Genomic DNA, 25,000 nt, shown 5'->3' with positions numbered 1-25,000 from the left:
ACCCAAAGGCACTAATCATATGCACTATTTTGGTCATTTACGTATTTATTCTTACTCATACACATATGAAGGAAATAATTGAGATAAGCACTAACATCTTTTGTACCTGTGATTATTGGTTTATGAGTGTTTCACCACCGGAAATTTTTTTTTATTAATAAGCTTATTTCATAGCTTTCAGATATAAAATAATTTACCAGTACATTATTTTTGCAATTACCAAGAACAAATAGACATTTCCATATTTTCCCTTTAAGGCCAAATCATGGATGGGCCCTCTGCGAAGAAAAATTCCATAAGGTTCATAGATTTTGCCTAAGCAGATGGCTCATCAACACATCGACCAATTGAACAAAAAGCTTAAGTCACCTCAACACGATATTTTCTGTCTCAGTTGCCGGACATCAAAACCTTTCCGTTGCAATACCTTTTCCCAAATGACCTTCCTTCAATCAAGATTTTTGAATAATGCAAACTTTTCAGCAATTTATCATCCTTCATTTTTTTCCGAGGATCGTAAAAACCTAATGGATTCACCCCACCTATACGAACCTCCTTTCAACGTTATATATATCCTGTATATGTGTATAGACATTTCTCAATCTTTCAAAATCACTTCCTCCATAAATACTGTGTAAACCATTGATCTCAATAGCTAAACCTTTTCTCTCTCTTGCATTCAAGTAATTCAGCGAAGGACACGTTTCTTACGTTTGAACTTCCATTTATATACATATTATATATATACACACACACACACACACACACACACACACACATATATATATATATATATATATATATATATATATATATATATATATATATATATATATATATATATATATATATATATATATATATATATATATATATATATATATATACATATGTGTGTATGCATATATGTGTGTATATACAGTATATGGTGTATGTACGTGTGTAATAATAATAATAATAATAATAATAATACGTCTCTACTTCCATACTTTCATTATTGCTTCAGAAAAATTACTTTCATTTTAATTCGATACAACCCCTAATATCATCTCTCAACTTTAAGTAACTACCTCTACTCCACACATACTGAGCAGACTCTTCATCCTATTATCCTATCATTAAATCGTATGAGCTTACACTACCTTCATGTATTATACACACAGCTCTCTCTCTCTCTCTCTCTCTCTCTCTCTCTCTCTCTCTCTCTCTCTCTCTCTCTCTCTCTCTCTCTCTCTCTCTCTTCATCTAACTATCGTGCATATCAATTTCACAAAAAACCTAATTCTACGATTCTTTTCTTTGTCTCTTATCTATTTTGTTCTTCCCCTTGAAACCCTTTTATTCTCCTTACTGACTTATTTGAAATAATTTCATAACAAGTCTGAGGTATAACAAGTAGTTACAACCCTATGATTCACAGTATACTGTTACGGGCCGAGAGAGGGTTGTGAACTCAAAGGCAGGATGCAATCAACTGAGTTGTTTATTAAGGAACACTCTCCTTTATATACAAAACCTCAAGGCAACAGGACATAACATGTTCGAGAGACAATATTACAGAGCAAAACCGGAGACAAGATCATTCAGGTTCTTTTTAGTGCGAAGAGCGCAGATACAAGCATAATATATACAAAATAATTATGTACAATTGTGTGACACACGGTTGGTACATGGCTCCCCCCCTAAAAATGACATACTGTACATGTTAAATAGGGCACCCTGATCTAGAGAGGCAAACTGTAGGCGGGTCATCTGGCAGAAAATAAGTACGTTTTAGACGATCAATGGAAACCCAGTCTTCTTTGCCCCGAATGTATAGGAAGAATGCTATCGGACTGCGTCGGATCACAAGGAAAGGGCCCGTGTAAGGGGGCGTTAGTGGTGGCTTGCTGGTGTCGTTGCACAGGAAGACGTGCGTTGCAGAGTGCAAGTCCGTTGTATGTGATGCTTCGCTGGGGGCTTGTAAGTCTGGCGGCATGGAGTAAATTTTCCCACGACGTTACGTATGCGCTGGAGATCGTCGGAGGAGGTTGTAGAAGGAAAAAATTCGGCAGGGATGACCAACGGGTCGCCATACACCATTTCAGCTGCCGAGACGTCAAGGGCGTCTTTAGGAGTGGTCCTTAGTCCCAGGAGGACCCAGGGAAACTGAGTAAACCAGTTGCAATCCTTGCAGCGGGACATCAAAGCGGCTTTGAGGGTGCGATGAAAACGTTCAACCATTCCATTGGCAGCGGGGTTGTAGGCCGTTGTCTGATGTAGGGTGATGCCCAGGAGATCCGCTAATGACGTCCACAATTGAGAGGTGAAAGTGGTTCCCCTGTCAGAAGTAATATGCTCAGGGATACCGAATCTTGAAATCCATCCAGAGAGTAAGGCAGATGTACATGAGGCGGACGTGGCAGTTTCCATGGGAATGGCTTCAGGCCAACGAGTGGAGCGGTCGATGACGGTAAACAGGTATCGATGTCCTTGTGATGTGGGTAGGGGGCCTACAATGTCGACGTGCATGTGTGCGAAACGACGCTGAGGTTGAGGAAAGGTGCCCACTCCTGAATCCATGTGTCGATGTACTTTGAAAGTTTGGCAAGAAGTACAGGCGCGGACCCAATCCTTAGCATCCTTAGAAATGCCGTGCCAAATGAACTTTGCCTTCAGAAGCTGTGCAGTAGAACGGCACGAGGGATGTGAAAGGCCGTGGATGAAATCAAACACCTGTCGGCGCATGGGAGCAGGAATCCAAGGTCGTGGTCTACCAGTACTGACGTCACAGAGGAGGGTGGTGTTGGAGTCTTCGAGGGGAAAGTCTTCCCAACGGAGGGACGTGCAGGATGTCCTACAAGCTGGATACTCTGGATCCTGTCGTTGGGCTTCAGCCAGGGCGTTGTAATCCAATCCCAGTTAAACGGCAGCCAACGTGTTTCTTGACAGGGCAACAGCAACGGGATTCATTTTCCCAGGGGCGTATTGGAGGGTGCAATTGTATTCAGCCACGGCGGAGAGATGTCGGCGTTGACGGCCGGACCAGGCGTCAGACTGTCTAGTGAAGGCGTGCACCAGAGGCATGTAGTCTGTGCGAATGACGAAGGGCGTACCTTCTAAGAAATGGCGAAAGTGACGGACAGCCAAGTGTACCGCCAGGAATTCTCGATCGAAGGTAGAATAACCCGATTCTGCCTTGGACAGTTTTCTGCTGAAGAAGGCCATTGGGCGGGGCGAGCCTTTGACCACCTGCTCGAGTACTGCACCAATAGCGACGTCGCTGGCATCGGTGGAGACAAGGAGAGGGGCGTGTGGGATAGGAAAAGTGAGAGCCGCAGCAGTTGATAGGGCCTTCTTTGCATTGCAGAAGGCTGCTTCTTGAAGGGGACCCCACTTCAGGTCCTTTGGCTTGCCCTTGAGGGAGGCGTAGAGGGGAGCAAGAGTGGCGGCAATGGCTGGCAGAAAACGGTGATAATAGTTGATCATGCCAAAGAATTCCTGCAGAGCTTTGACGGTCGAGGGCGCGGGGAAGTTCTGAACGGCTGCTACCTTCTCAGGGAGGGGATGGACTCCTTCAGGAGTGATACGGTGCCCTAAGAACGACACTTCGTTGGCGCCAAAGGTACAATTGTCGTACCGGACTACAAGGCCGTTTTGTTGCAGGCGGTCGAGCATGATGCGCAGGTGACGGAGGTGTTCCTCTTTTGAGGAGGAGAACACAAGTATGTCGTCCACATAATATACACAGAAAGGGAGGTCCCCTAAGATGCTATCCATGAGATGTTGAAACGTTGCCCCAGCATTACGAAGGCCAAAACAGGAGTAATTGAAGGTGTATGTACCAAACGGAGTGGTGATGGCGGTCTTGGGGATGTCTTCTGGGTTCATAGGCACCTGATAATACCCCTTCAGGAGATCGAGCGTAGAGAAAACCTTCGCTTTGTGCAGGTAGGAGGTCACGTCGGCAATGTTTGGGAGGGGGTAGTCTGTTTGCATGTTCAGGCGCCTGTAATCCACGCACGGACGGAGGGAGCCGTCTTTCTTCAGAACGATGTGTAAGGGTGACGACCATGGGCTGGAGGCCTTTTGGCAAAGGCCTATTTCCTCCATTTCGGCGAACGTCTGTTTGGCGGCTGCCAATCGTTCCGGTGCCGGACGTCTGAATTTTGCGAAGACTGGGGGTCCCATCATCTTGATATGGTGATAAATACCGTGCTTGGCAGGAACCGTAGGCGTTTGGCGAAGTTCTGAACGGAAACCTTCCGGGTACGACGTGAGGAGGTGGGCGTAGGCACCCGTGGGTGCGCTGATGTGGAGAGCGAGGTTAGAGGGGGCGGGTTGAAGAGGTGTCGACAAGTACGAGTCTGTGTTGACCAATCGTCGGTGGGTGACATCGACCAGAAGGTGGAAATGAGAGAGGAAATCCGCACCGAGGATTGGCATTGTGACGTCAGCAACGAGAAACTTCCAACTGAATTTACCGTTTCCGAACGATAATGTGAGGTTCTCGTAACCGTAGGTGGGTATCGCAGATCCGTTGGCAGCTACCAAGCAGACGTCGGCAGATGTAGACAGACTACGTCGTGCCTTGAAGAGTTTCCTTGGCAAAAGAGAATGACAAGCACCCGTGTCTACCAAAAATCGCATGCCCGTTCTTGCATCCTGTAAAAAGAAAAGATTAGAAACATGGGAGGCCACCGCCACAAGCGATGACCTACTTACACGTTTTTTGGCCACTGACAATCCTTGGCACATTTCTTCGCGGTTGCCCCGAATCTGAAGTGGTAGTAGCAAAATTGCGGCGGATGGGAGGTAGTAAGTGGCTGTAGAATTCGTCCGTTGGGGAGCGAGCGATTGGTGGGTGGTGGGCGGCTTTGTCGCCGCTTCAGCACGTCACGGGGTAGGCGTGTATGTCCTACGGCATTCATGTCGGCTTCGGTTGACGTTGAATAGGCATCCTCGTCGTCAGGGGTGGAGGCGTTGATGGAGGTCTTGAAGTGGCTGTCCATAAGGGCGTCGGCTTTGGTCATCAAGTCCTTTATGGGTAAACTATCGACATCGGGTATGGCAGCGCGTACAGGTTCGGGTAAACGGCGTATCCAAAGGGCACGAAGTAGGTTCACCTCACGAGGAGAGCCGTCTGCGGCAGGTTGAAGGCGAGCGATACTGGTCATCTCCCTGAGGGCAAGCGAAGCCCTTTGGTCCCCCAACGGTTGTTGCGAGAGCTCAAAAAGCTTTGCTATACGGGCGGCTGGCGACGGCGAGTACTGCTGCAGAAGGTATGTTTTGAGGGCGTCATACGCTATTGGGGTGTCTCCTTGTTCACAAAGCCAGTCGGATATTTCTGGGAAGGTGTCCTCGGGTATCGCCGCGAGAACATAATCCGCTTTGGTGGTTGAGCGAGTTACGCCCCTGATACGAAACTGGACTTCTGCGCGTTGAAACCAAGCAAACGCCTCTCCGCTGGCAAACGATGAAAGTTTGAATGGAGCGGCCGCAGCACCAACTGCCGTAGAGTCCGTCATAGTACCAACGATGAAGGGGCGAGGGGGTGGGGGTGGAAGGCGGTGGGAACGATTCGACTTCCGGGGTCACCATTGTTACGGGCCGAGAGAGGGTTGTGAACTCAAAGGCAGGATGCAATCAACTGAGTTGTTTATTAAGGAGCACTCTCCTTTATATACAAAACCTCAAGGCAACAGGACATAACATGTTCGAGAGATTGACAATATTACAGAGCAAAACCGGAGACAGGATCATTCAGGTTCTTTTTAGTGCGAGGGAAGAGCGCAGATACAAGCATAATATATACAAAATAATTATGTACAATTGTGTGACACACGGTTGGTACAATACTTAATGCATTATTCATTTTACCCATTACTTTGCAGTCTACACGTTATCAATGCATCTTCAACGAAAAATTCTCACCTGTAGTCTTATCACCCTTTTGTGGTTTCCTACAATTCAACCTATCCAATACCCTCGTTACATCCGTCAATGATTACTTCGAAATTAATCTCAAATTTTTAATCAACCATTAATCTATTGAAATATCAACCTTTTTATCCTCAATGTTGAACTGCTTTTCAATATAATCACTTCTTTGAACGTAAGCATTCCATTTTCATAACAATTCTTGATTCCCATATTTAGTTCTAACATTCACTTACTGCATATATTTACTGCCTTCAAGTAGATTATTTTTTTTTCTTATAGCCCTTGCTTCAATTCCTTCTCAACATTTGGCTTATTCCCTACATTTTCTCATCTACTTCTTTCACCCTCTAGAATCATTTTGAGCAATTGTTTACCATCTTCTGATGGCCTGAAAGAAAGTTCATTTACTAATCTTCACTGGTCAGGAAAAGACCAAAAGGATTTTGTTCTTTAAGAGGCAATAAAACTTTAAAAGCTTTTTTATTAAGTCTACAGAATTTTTGACAATTTTTTTTTAAAATTTGCTTTTTTTCGTATCGAAAAGATAATCATTACAGCTTTGCAATATTATTTACAAGAGGGGAAGCTAAGGTGTTTGCTAAGGCATACAAAAGCTGTTTTCAGTACCGTTAAAATGTTAGCCGATATTTGTGTGGGTAAAGCGATTGTTCATGGTTAAGTGTACAGGAGCTGAACATAAATAATTTCTTCCAAAAGTGACTTGGGAAGAAAAGGATAGAGATACCAGAACTAGATTGAAGACAGACGGGTTGACACGTTTATGAAAGAGCATTGTGTAACAGACGCCAAATACCGAACCTACACAAATGAAGTTATTTTCAGTAGAGACAGCTCTTTTGCACTGAAAATGACGCCCTCCAATAGAGAGATTTTTTTTTATACTGAAAATAACGCCCTTCAAAAGAAAAATGCCTATCATAAGTGAATACTAGAATTCAACATTCTTTTCTAATGAACTGTGAAATTCTACAAAAACGCCTTGTAAGAAGAACCCATAGTGTATAGGGGAATAGAGTTCATCTTCTTCGGAACCCAGTTTGGTCACAGATATAAGGAATCGCTGCTCGTGTTAACCTTTAACAGCATAAGAAAGAAAAATTGTAAGCACAAATTTCATAGGGTCCAAACTACCGGAATATATACCAGTCCTTTGAAAAGTCTTCAACTTACTCTGAACAAATTGCATTATTGTAAGACCCTATATCTGGCCAAAGTGACAGCCAATGTGCAACAACACTTTGGAATCGTGTAAGCTCAGAAATTTCTTTGTTGGTAATAATTAAGCTCAGAAATAGCTATGATATCCTTCTTCCCCGAGAAAGGAAAGTGGAAAATGGATAGGAAATGGAAAATGTTAAACTCAGACAGTGACAAATACATACAGTAGATACAGATCTTCAAGAATATCAATGCACCATCAAGAAATGCATAGAAATATAGCCCAATATATACATACATATATATATATATATATATATATATATATATATATATATATATTTTTGGGCTCAAGCCATGTCGTCCTGATGGAAGTTCCTATAGGGTAGCTTCCTAGGGTATATTACAACTACGGCGATATTCCCAGAGAATTTACCTTAAGGTACCAGAATTCTAACTCCTGGAGCGAGTATCCCTCGTGAAAGGGATATCGCGACATATCAGAGGACGTATTCTAGACACGTCACATGGCAATCTACTACCTAAATAGAGATTCGTCTCGTAAGAGGGAGATTGACGAGATACGAATTCGGGAAGAAAAAGGGGGGAGCCGCTCCCAAGGCCTCCCAATCCCCCGATTCGTATGCGTGCCTGGCGCCAATCCTGGCGCCATCTGTATTCCTTTTTGCGTAGCTTAACAACTCGGTGTTTTTTCCTGTTTTTCTCGCAAATCTTGGATTTATTCAGCTTTTCATGGCTTCTCCGTCTTCGTTGGCCTCGGATAAGTTGAGTATAGTGTCTGTTATGTATAAATGTAGGCTCTTGGTAAATTTTGAGTGATTAATAGGATTAATCTTTGATACAAGAGCCGTAGCCTACCAGAGGTGTCCTGGACACTGTCACTCGCTAGGTATAAATTAGTTAGTCAGAGTGACATTCCTGGTTGTTTTGCTTAATAAATTTTAGCTATTTAGCGTTACATAGGATTTCCTTTCGTGCTTAGTATTATTTGGCGAAGTATTCGCCATTCTGGCCTACGCTAGGCCATGTAGCCTAGTCGTTTGGTCCTAGTACTTAATGCATGATTTTGGTTTTTCCGAGTGTAATTAAAAGTTTATTAAAGCTTTAGGCTATATTTTATACAATTTAGACTGTGTGGAATATTTCCAAGATTGTATACGTGAGAGTTTCGGTGAATTAGGTAATCGATTCTCTTGGTGCCTAGGTTAATTGCTTATGGAGCCTTAGTATACTTTATTATTCTCCCCGGTTGCTTTCTTTTCTTCGGAGAAGGTATGCAATCCCTTTCCCTCTGTTTAAGCCTTGGGCTTATCCCTAAGTGGTTTTTCCGAATTTATTTTCGATAAAACTATACTAGGGTGTTACTGTACCTTCCTGTTCCAGCAAAGTCTGGTTCAAAGAGGGACAGAACAACAGAGTTTTTTAGTCTGGTCCGTGTTGTCTGGCTTGGGGCAGAGTTCCCCTCGCTGACCTAACACTTTTAAAGGGAGCTTAGCTCCCTTAGGTCACTATCGAAGGTTTCTGTAGTATGATTCCTCCCTTTGTGATCGACCAGACTAAAGTCCTGTTGCTGTTCTTGGGGAGGATAAAATCTTCCCTTGGGAATAGCAACGCCTTCCTTGCTTTGGTGCTTTGGAAGCTGGCAAGTATTGCTGGCCCTTTCCCTTAGATCTCCCTTAGGCTAAGACAGAGTTCTTGGCTGCGGGTGATCTGTCACTAAAGCAAGGTTGGCAGGACCCTTTTGTCCCTTCCCCCTCTATCTCCGTAATGGCCTTGCCATTACTGTACTGTACCCTGCCGGCCGGCAGAGCTGGCCGGCAGGGGTATTACTGTACTGTACGTCATTCTACTTCTGGACCTAGTATAGGTTGGGATGTGGAATTGACTAAGGCCATTGCCGGCCGGCTGAGATGCTGGCCGGCAAGGGCCTTATGTTTTCGAGTGCTGCCCGGACCTCTCTTGGTCCCTCATCCATGCCTGCCGACAGAGCCGGACGGCATTGGTCAAGGAAGCCTGAATTAAGTTTCTCCCCTTCCTTATATGCACTCTTTCGGTTGCCGGGCTTTGGGGGTCGTGTACACTCTTATCCCGGCATCCATTCTATTTTCTTCTAGTGCTGTACCTGTCCCGGCTGCCGGCCTATGAGGCAGACAGCCGGGCAGGTGTAGTCTTCTGGTTCTTTTGCTGCCGGCTGGCATTGGTCTTGTACCTTTGCCGGCCGGCTTATGTCAGTCCTTGTCTGCCGGTCACCAAGAGTGTGGCCGGCAGTTAGGTACTACCTTGTGTAGTTACTGGCCGGCAGTCATTGCCGGCCAACACTGGCTGTTGCTGGCCGGCAGTTACTGCCGACGGCACAAGCATTTGAACCAGAAGGCTGCCGCCCTATAGCTGTTAAGTAGTATACTTTAAAGCTAATTGTGGTGTGTGCCGGCCGGCAAAGGCAGGCCGGCACACATCCTCCTATACTGTACTAGTATTCTTCTGTATAGCATATACAGTAAGAAGAAAACTATAGTAAAAGTTTAGGTACAGCACTGTATCTTCTAACACTATTGTGTTTTCTTGCACAGCCCTTTGCTGTTGCCCTCAGACAGGAAGCAGAGTCTTCCCCGTCTATTATCCAGGATTTTAAAATCATTGCCTAGGTGTGAGCTCCACCTGTTTCCTCTGGAAACCTTGCATTGGTTACTCTAGTAGAGATAAACCAATTTTGATTTTATTATCTGGAAAGCTGCAACAATGGGTTGTGAGGGAAACACAAGTGTGTGTCTTTCCTTTATGAATTGTTATGCTATACTATGCATATCCAGTGATACATAGTTCACTTGATACTCATGGAAATTTTTTCTCTTTACAGGAGGACCCTCCGAAGTGCGGAAATGTTTTCTGCAATGTCCGTAGCAGGAACCTCTGCGGACATGAGTGTTGTAGGAGACACGCAGCATGCGCTGTCTCCAAGGATGATCTCCAGTATTGGGACTCTCAGGTATGTACTGTATGCACTAACCTGATTACTGAGGCTTTTGATTCCCCTAGAACGACGGAATCAAGGGATATAGCTAGGGAAAAGCTCCGTACTTGGGTAAGGGGCTTCAAGAAGAACACCTCTGGCCCTTATCTTCCTAGTGAGAAGATGAGGGCGTATCTTTTTCCCCAGGCATCAGCTGAAGCAGTGATTCCCCAGCCTCAAGAGGAGATCCCCCAAGACCTAGTCCAGGTGGACGAGGAAGTCGCAGATGCGATGCAAGACATCCAGTTGTGTGACAGGATGTCTGATGTGGACGAAGGTTTGGAAGAAGACCTCCTGGCAGAAGGTCAGGATCAAGTTCAAACCCCGGATGTCACAGAGGATGGGGTCGACGAGGTGTCGGCTACTCCGGTTCAGATGCCGGAGCCCATCCCCTCAACATCCGCTGGTCTCCCAGTAGAACTGGGACAGGCCCTCTCTTCGATTGTTGGAATGATCCAACAAATGCAGAAGGAGAATCAGGAGAAGGCGGCTGCAATGGAACTGCGTATGCAGTCCCTAGCAGAATCACATGGGCCCCGGAAAAGGCTCAATGTGAAAGACCTTCCCATATGCTCAGACGCTAACCCATGGAGGTATGCTGAGCACATGCCAATGACGACTGGTAAGATCGTCATTTCGGATAAGCTGGGTTCAGTTCTCCTAGAGGAGGTAGAATTCTGGCCCAGCAAGGCATCATATCCGGACTGCTATGTCCGGCTGAGAAAAGAACCAGCTTCAAGGGAGGAGACAGAGCCGAAAGAGGTCATTATTATGGACCATGCTAAGGCTCAAGCCCTACTTTCATCCTCGATGAAAGAGAGGGGCTTCTCGAATTCGAAGGTAGCAGCATTGAGCAAGAAGCTCCCTTCTTTTGTGTCCTCTTCTGATAGAGCCTTCCCCTTTTTACAAAAAGGGTTTGCGGCTGTCCTAAAGGCAATCGAGGCCGGCAAGCCTTGCCCCTCCCTGGAGGAGTGTAAACCCTTGTCGCTGGCTCTGCCTATGGACCACAAGGACTGGAAGGATGTCCATCTGACATTCTCAGTGGGAAAGTTGGAGGCTGATATTGCCGGACGGCAATTCGGCGAGGACCTCCCCAAGTTGTCCGAATTTCTTTTACGAAGAGAGTTCGAGACAAAAGAAAGACTGGCTGCCTCAATGTCTCATCAGACTACTCTTGAGACGATGGCAAGTGACCCTAAGGTCCATGAAATGTTCATGGTTGTGGCTAAGTCTCACCTAGCCACAGTGACGAAGGACCTTTATGGCTTCGTCAAGGCAAGGAGAGCTTGCAGGGAGTTCGTGTTCACCGGGGCTTCGGTGAGACACGAGCCAAGGAAGTTAATATCCTCCAACATTTGGGGAAAAGACCTTTTCCCTACCGATGTGGTCAAAGAAGTTGTTGATAAGGCCGCCGTGGAGAATAGAAACCTTCTCCAGAAGTGGGGCCTGGCTATCAAAAGAAAATCTTCCCCGGATGAGGGTCCTCAACCTAAGAGGAAGAATATGAGGACTAGGCTACCGTCTCGGCCAGCCAAGCCTTATAGACAGCAACAGCAACTGCAATTGCCTTTGCCTCCAGTGCCCCAGATGGTGGCACAAACCCCGACTACTTTTCAGTGGGTACCCCAGGCTGTGCCAGGTCAGTCAACCACATTCACCCCAACGTTCGAAGGACAGTCTTCTTCCTTTCGTGCAAAGCCTAGAGGAGCAGCCAGAGGCTCGTCTAGGCGCCCCTCAAGGGGAAGGGGATTCAGAGGTGGTCGTGGTCAAGGAGGCAAGACCTCAGGACGGCAGTCCAAGTGAAACGATACCGGTAGGAGGGAGACTAATGAAATTTTGGGATCGCTGGACCTTCGATCCCTGGGCCCAAAGCCTACTCAAGAATGGACTGGGTTGGAGCTGGTACAGCACTCCACCCCCATGCCTTCGGTTTTTCCAACACTCCACCCCCATTTTGGAGGAGTACGTTCAAGAACTGTTGGAGAAAAATGTGATCCGAAAGGCGAAGTCCATCAAATTCCAAGGGAGGCTGTTTTGTGTTCCCAAGAAAGACTCGGAAAAGCTCAGAGTCATTCTGGACTTGTCACCACTCAACAAGTTCATAGTGAATTGCAAATTCAAGATGCTAACACTGCAACACATAAGGACCTTACTGCCCAAGAGGGCATACTCAGTCTCTATAGACTTGTCAGACGCCTATTGGCACATCCCGATCAGCCGTCGACTCTCCCCCTACCTAGGGTTCAGGCTACAACGGAAACTGTACGCCTTCAGAGCCATGCCATTCGGGCTAAACATAGCCCCAAGGATTTTCACGAAGCTTGCGAGCGCAGCTCTCAAACAATTACGCCTAAAGGGAATTCAGGTAGTAGCCTACCTGGACGACTGGCTGGTGTGGGCAGCATCCGAGACCGAATGCTTACAAGCTTCCAGTCAGGTGATCCAGTTCCTAGAGTACCTAGGCTTCAAGATCAACAAGAAAAAGTCTCGACTTTCTCCATCCCAAAAGTTCCAGTGGCTGGGAATCCACTGGGACCTTTTGTCACACAGTTTCTCCATCCCAATGAAGAAAAGGAAGGAGATAGCGGGCTCTGTCAAGAGACTTCTAGATTCCAAATGGATATCAAGACGCGAACAGGAGAGGGTACTAGGCTCTCTCCAGTTTGCTTCAGTGACAGACCCAGTGCTAAGAGCACAGCTAAAGGATGCAACCGGAATTTGGAGAAGGTATGCATCAAACGCGCGAAGAGACCTGAGAAGACCAGTGCCGCCTCGGCTACGTACTCTTCTCAGACCTTGGTCCCAAGCCAGACATCTAAAGAAGTCGGTTCTTCTTCAGCCACCTCCCCCGTCGATGACGATTCACTCAGACGCCTCAAAGGAGGGATGGGGAGGTCACTCTCATCGGAAAAAAGTCCAGGGGACTTGGTCCAAGCTATTCAGGACCTTTCATATAAACTTTCTAGAAGCTATGGCAGTGCTCCTTACCTTAAAGAAAGTCTCCCCGCGTCACTCGATCCACATAAGATTGGTGACAGACAGCGAGGTGGTTGTGAGATGCTTGAATCGACAAGGGTCGAGGTCACCACCTCTCAACCAAGTGATGTTAGCCATTTTCCGATTGGCAGAAAAGAAGAAGTGGTACCTGTCGGCAGTTCACCTTCAAGGAGTCCGCAATGTGACAGCGGACGCTCTATCCAGGTTCACACCGATAGAGTCGGAATGGTCCTTAGACGCAGGATCATTTTCCTTCATTCTGAATCAAGTCCCAGAACTGCAAATAGACCTCTTTGCGACGAAAGACAACAAGAAGTTGCCCCTGTACGTGTCCCCGTACGAGGACCCCTTAGCGGAAGCAGTGGACGCAATGTCCCTCGACTGGAACAGGTGGTCCAGGATTTATCTGTTCCCTCCTCACAACCTTCTGTTGAGGGTCCTCAACAAACTGAGATCCTTCAAGGGGGTAGCGGCAATAGTGGCCCACAAGTGGGCGAACAGTATGTGGTTCCCCTTGGCGTTGGAACTACAGATGAAGTTCGTGCCGCTACCACATCCAGTTCTGACCCAGCGAGTCCAGAAGTCGACTGTCTGCGCTTCATTACAGAAAACCCAGACCCTGCAGCTCATGATTTTCTCGCCCTAGCGGTGAGAAAGCGTTTCGGGATTTCGAGAGCTAGCATAGACTTCCTAGAGGAATACAAGTGCAAATCGACTAGAAGGCAATATGAGTCATCTTGGAGAAAGTGGGTGGCCTTTGTAAAGGCAAAGAATCCGCAGGAGATCTCAACAGACTTCTGCTTATCTTTCTTCATCCACCTCCATGGCCAAGGATTGGCAGCTAACACGATTTCAGTATGTAAATCGGCTTTGATGAGACCCATTTTATTTGCCTTCCAGATCGACCTAGGTAACGAGATCTTTAATAAAGTTCCGAAAGCCTGCGCTAGGCTCAGACCTTCAGCACCTCCAAAGCCCATTTCATGGTCTTTAGACAAAGTTCTTCATTTCGCCTCCCTGTTGAGCAATGAAGAATGTGCGTTAAAGGATTTAACGCAAAAAGTTATTTTCCTATTTGCACTCGCGTCCGGGGCCAGGGTTAGTGAGATCGTAGCCCTCTCGAGAGAGGCAGGTCGTGTTCAGTTCCTGGATGGGGGGGAGCTGAACCTGTTTCCGGATCCTACGTTTCTCGCCAAGAATGAGTTACCCACCAACAGGTGGGGTCCCTGGAGAATCTGCCCTCTGAAAGAAGATGCATCTCTATGTCCAGTAGAATGCCTAAAGGTCTATCTTCGTAGAACTTCAGACTTCAAGGGTAGTCAACTATTCAAGGGAGAAACATCAGGCTCAAATTTATCTCTGAATCAACTCAGAGCGAAAATGACATATTTTATTCGCAGAGCGGATCCTGACAGTACACCCGCAGGTCACGATCCGAGGAAAGTTGCCTCATCCCTAAATTTCTTTAATTGTATGGATTTTGAACATCTCCGTTCATACACGGGCTGGAAATCTTCCAGGGTGTTCTTTCGCCACTATGCGAAGCAAGTAGAGGAACTTAAGAGATCTGTGGTAGCAGTGGGTCGTGTAGTTAACCCTACTGTTTAACTCTGCGAGGAACAGTGATCTTAATTGGGACGATTAAGTCCAGGGTGAGTGTGTAGGTACATACTGTACTACAAACTAAAATGAGGGCACCAAGTGCCCATACAGACTGTTCCTTCCTTCAAAGGTGAACCTCGCATAAGTTCAGACATGTGTGCCAAGCGTTTCTAACGCTAATGTGATTGATTTGTAATACAGATTTTTTATGACTTGATACCTTGGTATCTCATTAAAGTGGTGTTTAATGGTTTTTCTTTCAGATAAACAAGTTCTGTTTACTATCATACTTATGCTTAAAGTTTTGGGTTATCCCCTTTTATATAAATATATATATTTGTTGTTAACCTGTCTGTTTATTATCTGTCAATAAACTTGTTCTTGAGAACCTTGCGTCTCTTTCACCTGTGTCAATTTATTGGTATAATTGAGCATTTAAATTCTATGTATCTTATCTGGGATAATTCTGATAGAATTGTTCTGTTTTGCAAGCTATGTTGCATTAGTTTATGTAAGTCCCCTAATGGGAGGACTCCGTCCCATAAAGGGACGAGGGCGGTTTTATTAGTTTCTTCCTATGCGGATATAAACCTTTGTCCAATACAAGTATTGTGCGGATGACTGGTCAATATATTGACGCAGTAGTTCTATACAAACTATGCTTTACCTAATATAGGGCGAGGCCACTATATTAGCTTGCCTGAGATTCATACATAGATATATGTACTCTTCGAGACTTTCCAGAGTCTAGTAGGACTCTTCCCTGTAGGGGGCAGGAAGCTCTAACATAGTTTATAGTTAGTTGAAAAGATGTATAACGGTAACATCTTAGGTCTCTAGGTCTAGTCGACCGGGAATAAATATCTCCGGGGAGTACGGCACGTTCTGAGAATCCACAGATACAGTAATGCTCTGGTACACTTCCATCAGGACGACATGGCTTGAGCCCAAAAAACGGATTTTGAGCGAAGCGAAAAATCTATTTTTGGGTGAGATAGCCATGTCGTCCTGATGGACCCGCCCTTGCCTTTCTAAGAAAGGACTGTAGGACCCCTCCCTACATACAGTATCTGTAGCACCTCGTGTACGCTACAAGGAATACAGATGGCGCCAGGATTGGCGCCAGGCACGCATACGAATCGGGGGATTGGGAGGCCTTGGGAGCGGCTCCCCCCTTTTTCTTCCCGAATTCGTATCTCGTCAATCTCCCTCTTACGAGACGAATCTCTATTTAGGTAGTAGATTGCCATGTGACGTGTCTAGAATACGTCCTCTGATATGTCGCGATATCCCTTTCACGAGGGATACTCGCTCCAGGAGTTAGAATTCTGGTACCTTAAGGTAAATTCTCTGGGAATATCGCCGTAGTTGTAATATACCCTAGGAAGCTACCCTATAGGAACTTCCATCAGGACGACATGGCTATCTCACCCAAAAATAGATTTTTCGCTTCGCTCAAAATCCGTTATATATATATATATATATATATATATATATATATATATATATATATATATATATATATATATATATATATATATATATATATATATATATACATATATATATACATATATATATATATATATATATATATATATATATATATATATATTATATATATATATGTATATATATACATATGAATATATACATATATATATGTATATATACATATATATATATATATATATATATATATATATATATATATATATATATATATACATATATATATATATATATATATATATATATATATATATATATATATATATATATACATATATATATATATATATATGTATATATATATATGTATATATATATATATATATATATATATATATACATATATATATATACACATATATATATATATATATATATATATATATATATATATATATATATATATATATATATATATATATATATATATATATATATATATATATATATATACAAACACACGTGTGTGCGCACGCGCAGTTGTAGAGTATAAAAGATACCGACTCTATAGTTGACGAAGCAAATATCTATAGACCTTTAGAATCGACGAAATAATGAGATGTCCATTAATTTACCTTCCAATTTGCAACACAACGTGAGCCAAATTTTGCAAAACATCCACAAGCTGTAGTTGGAATTTGACTCTTCTATCCGTTAATCTTATTGAGGAACACAATCCCCTTTCGTTAGTATACACTGAATGCAAAACTTCATTATTTTTAGATTATCACTTTTGTGTCGTCCTCCTTTTTAAACTCTTCCGGGTATTTCCTAATGTTCAATGTGAGATATTTATGAGGGGTTGGGGTGAATAGGGGCGAGTGAAGCACTGTTGTACGTTTTTGACCATTTTTCATTGGGTAATCCTCTTTCCTTGAAGCAAAAATGACAAAATGACAAATATTTAGAGGCAGAAATGTTCATTTATGTGTTCCAACTGGACAAATTTTTTTTTTTTTTTTTTTGGCGACGTTTAGGTATTTTTTTGTATTATTGCTATTAATACTAGGTTCTTTGCTATTACACAATAAAACTTATACAGAAAACGTTTTCAGGAAAAAAAATGAGAGAGAGAGAGAGAGAGAGAGAGAGAGAGAGAGAGAGAGAGAGAGAGAGAGAGAGAGAGAGAGAGAGAGAGAGAGAGACAAACGAATTAATACAATGTTTTTGGAAATTACAGAGCGCTATGGGAATTCCGACCACATCTACTATGTTTCTTGTAGAAGATTTTCCGGTTTACCAAAGTTTGTTTGTCGAAAATTTAATATGGTTTTATGATTCCAAAATATTATTGAGGTAATTCGTTTTCTTTAAAGATAATACATGCTGACATACAATGAGAATAATTGGCAAAGAGTCCAATTACCGCATTATAAATGTGGTACGAACTCATTTACGGCTAAATTGTGATCAATTTTAAACACACGGCGAAAGTGATTATTATTTTGGGAGGTACGTTAATTAGAAGATCATTATTTTGACTAAAAGGCACGCACCTTATTCAACCCTCAAAAGCTATAAATAATAATCTATTCTAATTAAAATTTCCAATTATTTAATTTCCCCTTTGATCATTATTATCATTATTAATGAAGACCCAGAGGCTATTAATTGTTAGTAGACATACCGCGAATAAATGTGTTCATATGCGCTGAAAAAAAATGAAATAGGGATAACAACTGAAGATAGAAAGGTATTAAGGTAGTGATAAACTAATAAATGTTTCTTGAAAAAAAAAAATGCTTGAAAACTAAAGTATAGAACAAGCAAGCTTGAAAGCAGAATGATTGACTTTGTTCATCTGATAGTCATTGAAATGACACAATTCTGATTTTAATTATCAGGCTTTTTCACTTAGAAATGCAATAAAAAGAATCACTGCTACGTCAGTTGGACATCAGTTTTGGTTCATCGAAACTGATGTCTACCTGACAAGGAACATAGCTCACGGGCATGCCCCTAAATTTAGAAATAAAGGCAAAGCTTTCGTCTTAAATCGATTATGCCTTGCGCATCTTTGGATGTAAATGTTAATTATATTAGTATCTTAAACTTATTGTAAACTTATATCGATTAAAAAGGTACTGTATAAGTACAGCAAAAAACTTTACTGGTGTAACCAGCGGATAAAGGGCATAAGAGTCCCAATTAGTCTCAGAAATATCCAATGATTTACATAGACACTATTGTATATAGGCAAGTGAAAATTAGTTTAACATCAAAATAGTTTTATTTTGGATACTGGTGCAAAGTACCATGGCTAGAGATAGTTATACACTAAAGGTAGTATATATTTGGAATTACTTAAAAATAAAAATAATTTAACTCAATAAAGAAAAATAGCAAAAAAATACTACGACTTGCGAGCATATAAAGGTTCATTATCGAACACAATGCGATTACTTGTAGTGTGGGAGAATAGAAAAATCCCATTAAGGACCATTACCACAATAGGAGCAGAACCTTGATCGTTTAATGTGAAACGTATTTTGGGAAAAGGGTAATGTTGTAGTTTGGTCGCATCACAGATCCCTTGAAATTGGAATACAATACGTACTGTAAATTTTAGTTGTTTATTTGGTTGTAACATTGCCGTCGTTATCTTGCCAAGTAAATTTCAAAGGTATATATTATTCTTCGTGCCATTAAATGTCATTAGGAAATATGACATAAAATCAGAAGGAACAATAATTATTATATTTCAAACTGACATACAATAATGGAATATGATATAAGCATGTGATATATTTAATGTGCAACATACATAAAAGGAAAAATCGTTATCTTTAGCATCTACAAACATGCCCTAATGCAATCAGTTGATAAAATCTATATCTACGTAACAATATACAGTCTCACATCCATACAGTAAATAGCAAAAAGGAATGCAGGAAGCGGCACGCGAGGAGAATGAGGCCACAAATCCTGACAAGAGTCAAAGTTAGAAGAAAGAAGTGCGGGAAGTAGGTAAGAATTTGTTCCTCCAACCACGAGAACAAGAAAAGTTTCGCAGAGCGACAAATGAGGGGTGGAGAGAGAAGTAAGTGGTCGGAAAATATAATTTGAAAAGAAAGAAAGGCTGACTAAGTCTGAGAAAGTTACAAGGGGAATTGTGGGACTTGATCAACTCTTTACTCCCTAGCTTTTTACGATTCGTTAAGTTAAAGAAAACAAAGTACAGGGAACGGATCCTACTGTACTTCGAATGTTATAGTGAGTGGAACAAAAGGGTCATTCTGCTTAAAAGAAAAAGAATAATAAAATAAAGTGAATTCGAAGATCATCAATATTTTATTCTTTTTTTCGAACAGCATCAATATTTTATTCTTTTTTTCGAACAGCTGAAATAATAATAATAATAATAATAATAATAATAATAATAATAATAATAATAATAATAATAATAATAATAATAATAATAATAAGATCAAAAGTAGGAAATATTTCATATCAAAAGATTTCATGTTAAGAAAGAAATTCGCTTTCATTAGTAAAAAAAAAAAAAAGTACATCAAAGAAATCTGAATAAAAAGCTATTTTATAATTTAAATATCGGATGTCATAAACAAAAACAATTTACTTCCAGTTTTTGATGTTCAGGAAGAGCTGCTTTTAATTCAAAGAGACCTTTCAATCTATTTCTAATCTGAAACACCCAAGCGAGAGAAAAGCCAGGATGTAAAATTGAGAACCTAAAACGAGTTTTGACTAACTCTCTATCAGTCTCTCAAGTTAGGGCATTGACAGAGTAATTTCCCAGTCCGGTGGAGTATAAACTTTCTATCTCTATCTATCTATCTATATATCTATCTATATGACAAGAGTAAGTTTCCTTGATAAGACTTCAAAACCTAACCTTTGTTCACAAAGGGAGAACTGTTATAACGTGGAGTGAAGTCTAAAGTCTGTCAAAGGCGAACAATCCTTCCATTTAAAGTTTTCCTTTGAAAAAGAAAAAACTGTTTTTCCTCTTAAGTTCGTTCTTTTACTATTTTTGACTAAAAGTTTCAAGACTTTCCCGAAGCCTAAAGGCGCTTTCAGAGGGGAAGAGATCAATCGATGACTTCTTTCCCGCTCTCCCATTCGTCCTTTCATGTCTTTGTATTATTCAGGGTCAAATCATTTCTTTTATTCGTATTGTTTGTCTCTCTTACTTCATTCATGAGTATTTGACTTTTTCTATTACAGATAATTTTAAGGTGACTTGATTAATGGAGTTTGTATGAAAAATACAAATTAATATCAAAATAAAAACAAGACCTGAGAGAGAACTATACAAAATTATATAATCAATAGATACTTTGTAAAAGTGGATATAAGACGGAAAATCTTACGAAGGAAAAGCTCGACTATATTTCAAGAGTTTTACAAAAAGTGACTTTCCCTTTTCCTAAGTATCCTCTAACTTCTTAGAAAATTTGCTTCCTCTTTACAATAGAGACCTGATTTAGATTGCAAGAAAGATTTTTTGTGACAAACTTTTACCAAAAACTATATAAATAGATGAGTATCTTTTGCAACACTCTTCCTTTGCATAGTTTAAAAAAATATCCTAGTTACAGTACCCCATCGGTGTATGCTTAACACGACTCGGGTTTTTTTTTTTTTTTCTCTCCCTTTTTTTTAGTGAAGTTGAACTTCTAAAAACATTAAACAACGATGCAATGTCAATTTACTTCTCAAATTCCCATAAGAAGTAGGTAGTAGGTTGGCCAAGGCACCAGCCGCCCGTTGAAATACTACCGCCAGAGACTTATGGGGTCCTTTGACTGGCCATACAGTACTACATTGGATCCTTCTCTTTGGTTACGGTTCTTTCTCTTTGCCTACACATACGCTGAATAGTCTGGCCTATTCTTAACAGATTCTCCTCTGTCCTCGCACACCTGACAACACTGAGGTTACTAAACAATTCTTCTTCGCTCAAGGGGTTAACTACTGCACTGTATTTGTTCTGTGGCTACTTTCCTCTTGATAAGGGTAGAAGAGACTCTTTAGCTATGGTAAGCAGCTCTTCTAGGAGAAGAACACTCCAAAATAAAACCATTGTTCTCTAGTCTTGGGTTAGTGCCATAGCCTCTGTACCATGGTCTTCCACTATCTTGGGTTAGAGTTCTCTTGCCTGAGGGTACAATCAGGCACACTTTTCTATCTGATTTCTCTTTCTCTTGTTTTGTTAAAGTTTTCATAGTTTATATAGGAAATATATATTTTAATGTTGTTACTCTTCTAAAAATATTTTATTTTTCCTTCCTTCCTTTCCTTACTGGGCTAGTTTCCCTGTTGGGGCTCCTGGGCTTATAGCATTCTGCTTTTCCAACTAGGGTTGTAGCTTAGCAAATAATAATAATAATAATAATAATAATAATAATAATAATATATCATAAGTTACTATTCGTGAATTCTTTAATAGAAAGAAATGACGATTACATTCATTTGTCGGGATACCATTACCAACAGATTTTGGAAAATTTTGGAACGCTTATTTGTATGTATCAAATAAAAAGAAGAAAATAAGATTGCTATTCATCCAAACCGTGACCTGAAAGTTAGAGATTCCACCTCCGTTTTAGGGTTTTTTTTTATAATGAAGTTTTAAAAAGTACAATTCAGGCATTTCCAAAGACTAAATGATCAGGCAGCAGGCTATAACTATTTAAGGTTTACAATGAAAATAAAGGCCAGACTCCCTCATACTAAATAGACATTGAACACATAGGAAAAAAAGTAAATGATCTAATCAACCATCTGATCTAAAGCATAAGAGCCTTACCTATGATCAAACCCAAATGAAATATGTGGATTTTTACGTTCTTTAAACATAATTTATCATTCATCACTAACATTTAAAAAGCGTACAATAGACCTTGAGTACCTACGGATAATTCACTCTCTCAGAATACACAATAGACTAGAGAATATGTTAGTGATGAAGAATAACAAGGGCTCTAAAACAACATACAGCAAATACTGATTCTTATCAAATTTTGCTGAGCTAAAGAAGGTTAAGAAGGTTGCGTAAAATTATAAGATTATCTTTAAGCTCTTAAGACATCCATAATATTCCTCCCTTCGAGAGATTATTCCTGACAATAATGGTACTTGCTATGATAAAGATGGTATATGTAAGTTACCTGAAAAAATTATTGCATTTCCTTTCTTCAAAAAAATACATTAACTAATGCAATGCATTCTTGATTATTATTTACCAATATTATGATGTATCCTTTCGTGAGCATCTTCCTTTCGAACATTTTAATTTGGTCGGATCTTTACAGTTTTATGTCAGATAAATCAGGAAAGAAATTCTAGTTGTTTCAGTTTCAGAAATATAATCTTAAGTGATTCTAGGAAGAAGACAATTTTCGGTTGAAAATATGAGCATTTTTTTTAACTGCGGGCTGCTACAATACAATATATTTTGGACATCCAAGATGGATTTTTTATTATAAAAATATTTTCGGTTACCAGGGGTTTCACTTGACAAACGCAATGCCATATATCTATTCCTAACACCTAAATTCACTTACAAATGATAATAAGTGCTTGATAATAAGTGCTAAGAAAGTAGAGAGAGAGAGAGAGAGAGAGAGAGAGAGAGAGAGAGAGAGAGAGAGAGAGAGAGAGAGAGAGAGAGAGAGATAATTTTAAGGTGACTTAATTAATGGCGTTTGTATGAAAGATACAAATTAATATAAAAATAAAATCAAGACCTGAGACTGAGAGAAAACAATACAAAATTATATAATCAATAAACGCTTTGCAAAAGTGGACATAAGACGGAAAATCTTATGAAGGAAAAGCTCGATTAGATTTCAAGAGTTTTACAGAAAGTGAACATTTCCCTTTTCCTAAGTATCCTCCAACTTAGAAAATTTACTTCCTCTTTACAATAGGGACTTGATTTAGATTGTAAGAAAGATTTTTTGACAAACTTTTACCAAGAACTATATAATTGTGAAAGTATCTTTTGCAACAGTCTCTTCTTTTACATATTTTCAAAAAATATTATAATTATAATGCACCATCAGTGTATGCTTAGTGCGACAATTCTTATTTTGTAATAGTGAAGTTGTAGGGAAGTTGAACTTATAAAAACATTAAACAACGATGTAATTGCAATTTCTTTCTCAAAACCCCATATGAAATAAATATTTATTATAAATCACTATTTATGTATTCTTTACTAGGAAGAAATAACCATTAAATTCATTTGCCGGTGAGACGGTCTGAACGATCCCCCGGTCTCAGAATTCTCCTTGACATTGTATAATGGTTATTTTCCGCCATTAGCTCGCTTCGCTCGCATGAAGATAAAACATCAACCTCGTATGTACTGGCAAGCGGTAATGTTGAGTAGCGCACGCTAACATTACAGGAAAATAAAACATCAACCTCGTATGCACTGGCAAACGGTAATGTTCGCGCATGCGCAGATTATCAAGGAGAATTCTGAGACCGGGGGATCGTTCAGACCGTCACACCGGGACGCGAAATTGTTTTTCCCAAAAGGAGTGCAGATTGGGGCAAGGCTTCGTGCAGAGAAAACAGATTTAAAGGGTAACTCCTACATTGTGGAAGCGTTAAGATTTGATGGGTAACTAGATCATTAAAGATGTTATAATCAACTTCATTATTAAAGACCTGAAATGTTTATAGACAGCTTGATAGTAATGATGATAATAGAATATACAAAAACATCGCAGGGATATTTTGTCTGGTTTCACAAAAAGGGCGTAGTACAGTATGTTTATCCGTTTGATGTCTTTGAAGAGAAGTAGGTATAAGCTACGCAAAGACAGGCAAATGCAAATATTAGTCGAATTGAAAACATCGCAAGATAATAAGAGTAAGATAGTCACAAAAGAAAACATATCAATATTGGTATTGCATTGCAGCAATAAACATCTTTTTTAAGAAAAAATAAATGTTAAATTTTCGCATATAGCTAACATAAATCACTTATATTATCGAATGTAATATTATGCAACGTAACTAATATATATATATATATATATATATATATATATATATATATATATATATATATATATATATATATATATATATATATATATATATATATATATGGGATCCTTTCAATAGAATGACATAACTAAAGTGACAAAAATAGTCCTTAAAGAAGTGTCATATCAGATAAGATTTATGAGATAATAAGATCTTGCTTTTAACAACGCTTGCTTGCCATCTGTCTGATACGGAGACTTCATATATAAACACAAACACGGAATCAAAATATAGTCTAAAGATATCTAAACGCTTCTGTTTGAAATACAAAAGTAGATAAAAATCCACGTTTATTGACTTCATTATCATTAAATACGCAAAAATACTTAAAACATCTACATGTACTTTTATAATGTAATAGATAAAAAAAAACACTCTATATTCAATAAGTTCATCGTCATTATGATAACTATTACAATAACTAATATATAAGTTGTGAGCAATTCCTCGAATATTATCATTTATTGAATCAACTTTCTTTCCCCTTAAAACTGTTGTAAGTTTATTTTGTCTTTGAGTTTGCTCCATGTTCATTTTCCTCCGATAAATACCTGAACCTAAAATTTGTACCTCTTGGACTGAGTGATGGTTTTTCTTTAATGAATACTCAAATCATAGAGTAAACTCCCATATGGTATCCTTCAACGACTGTCTCGAATCTCCTGTGCCAAGTCTATACATTATTTTTGGTCTTGGGAGATAGCATTCTAGCATGTGATAAATGCTCCA

The sequence above is a fragment of the Palaemon carinicauda genome, chromosome 5, assembly GCF_036898095.1.
Source record: "Palaemon carinicauda isolate YSFRI2023 chromosome 5, ASM3689809v2, whole genome shotgun sequence".
Lineage (NCBI taxonomy): Eukaryota > Metazoa > Arthropoda > Malacostraca > Decapoda > Palaemonidae > Palaemon > Palaemon carinicauda.
This window is presented reverse-complemented; position numbering follows the sequence as displayed.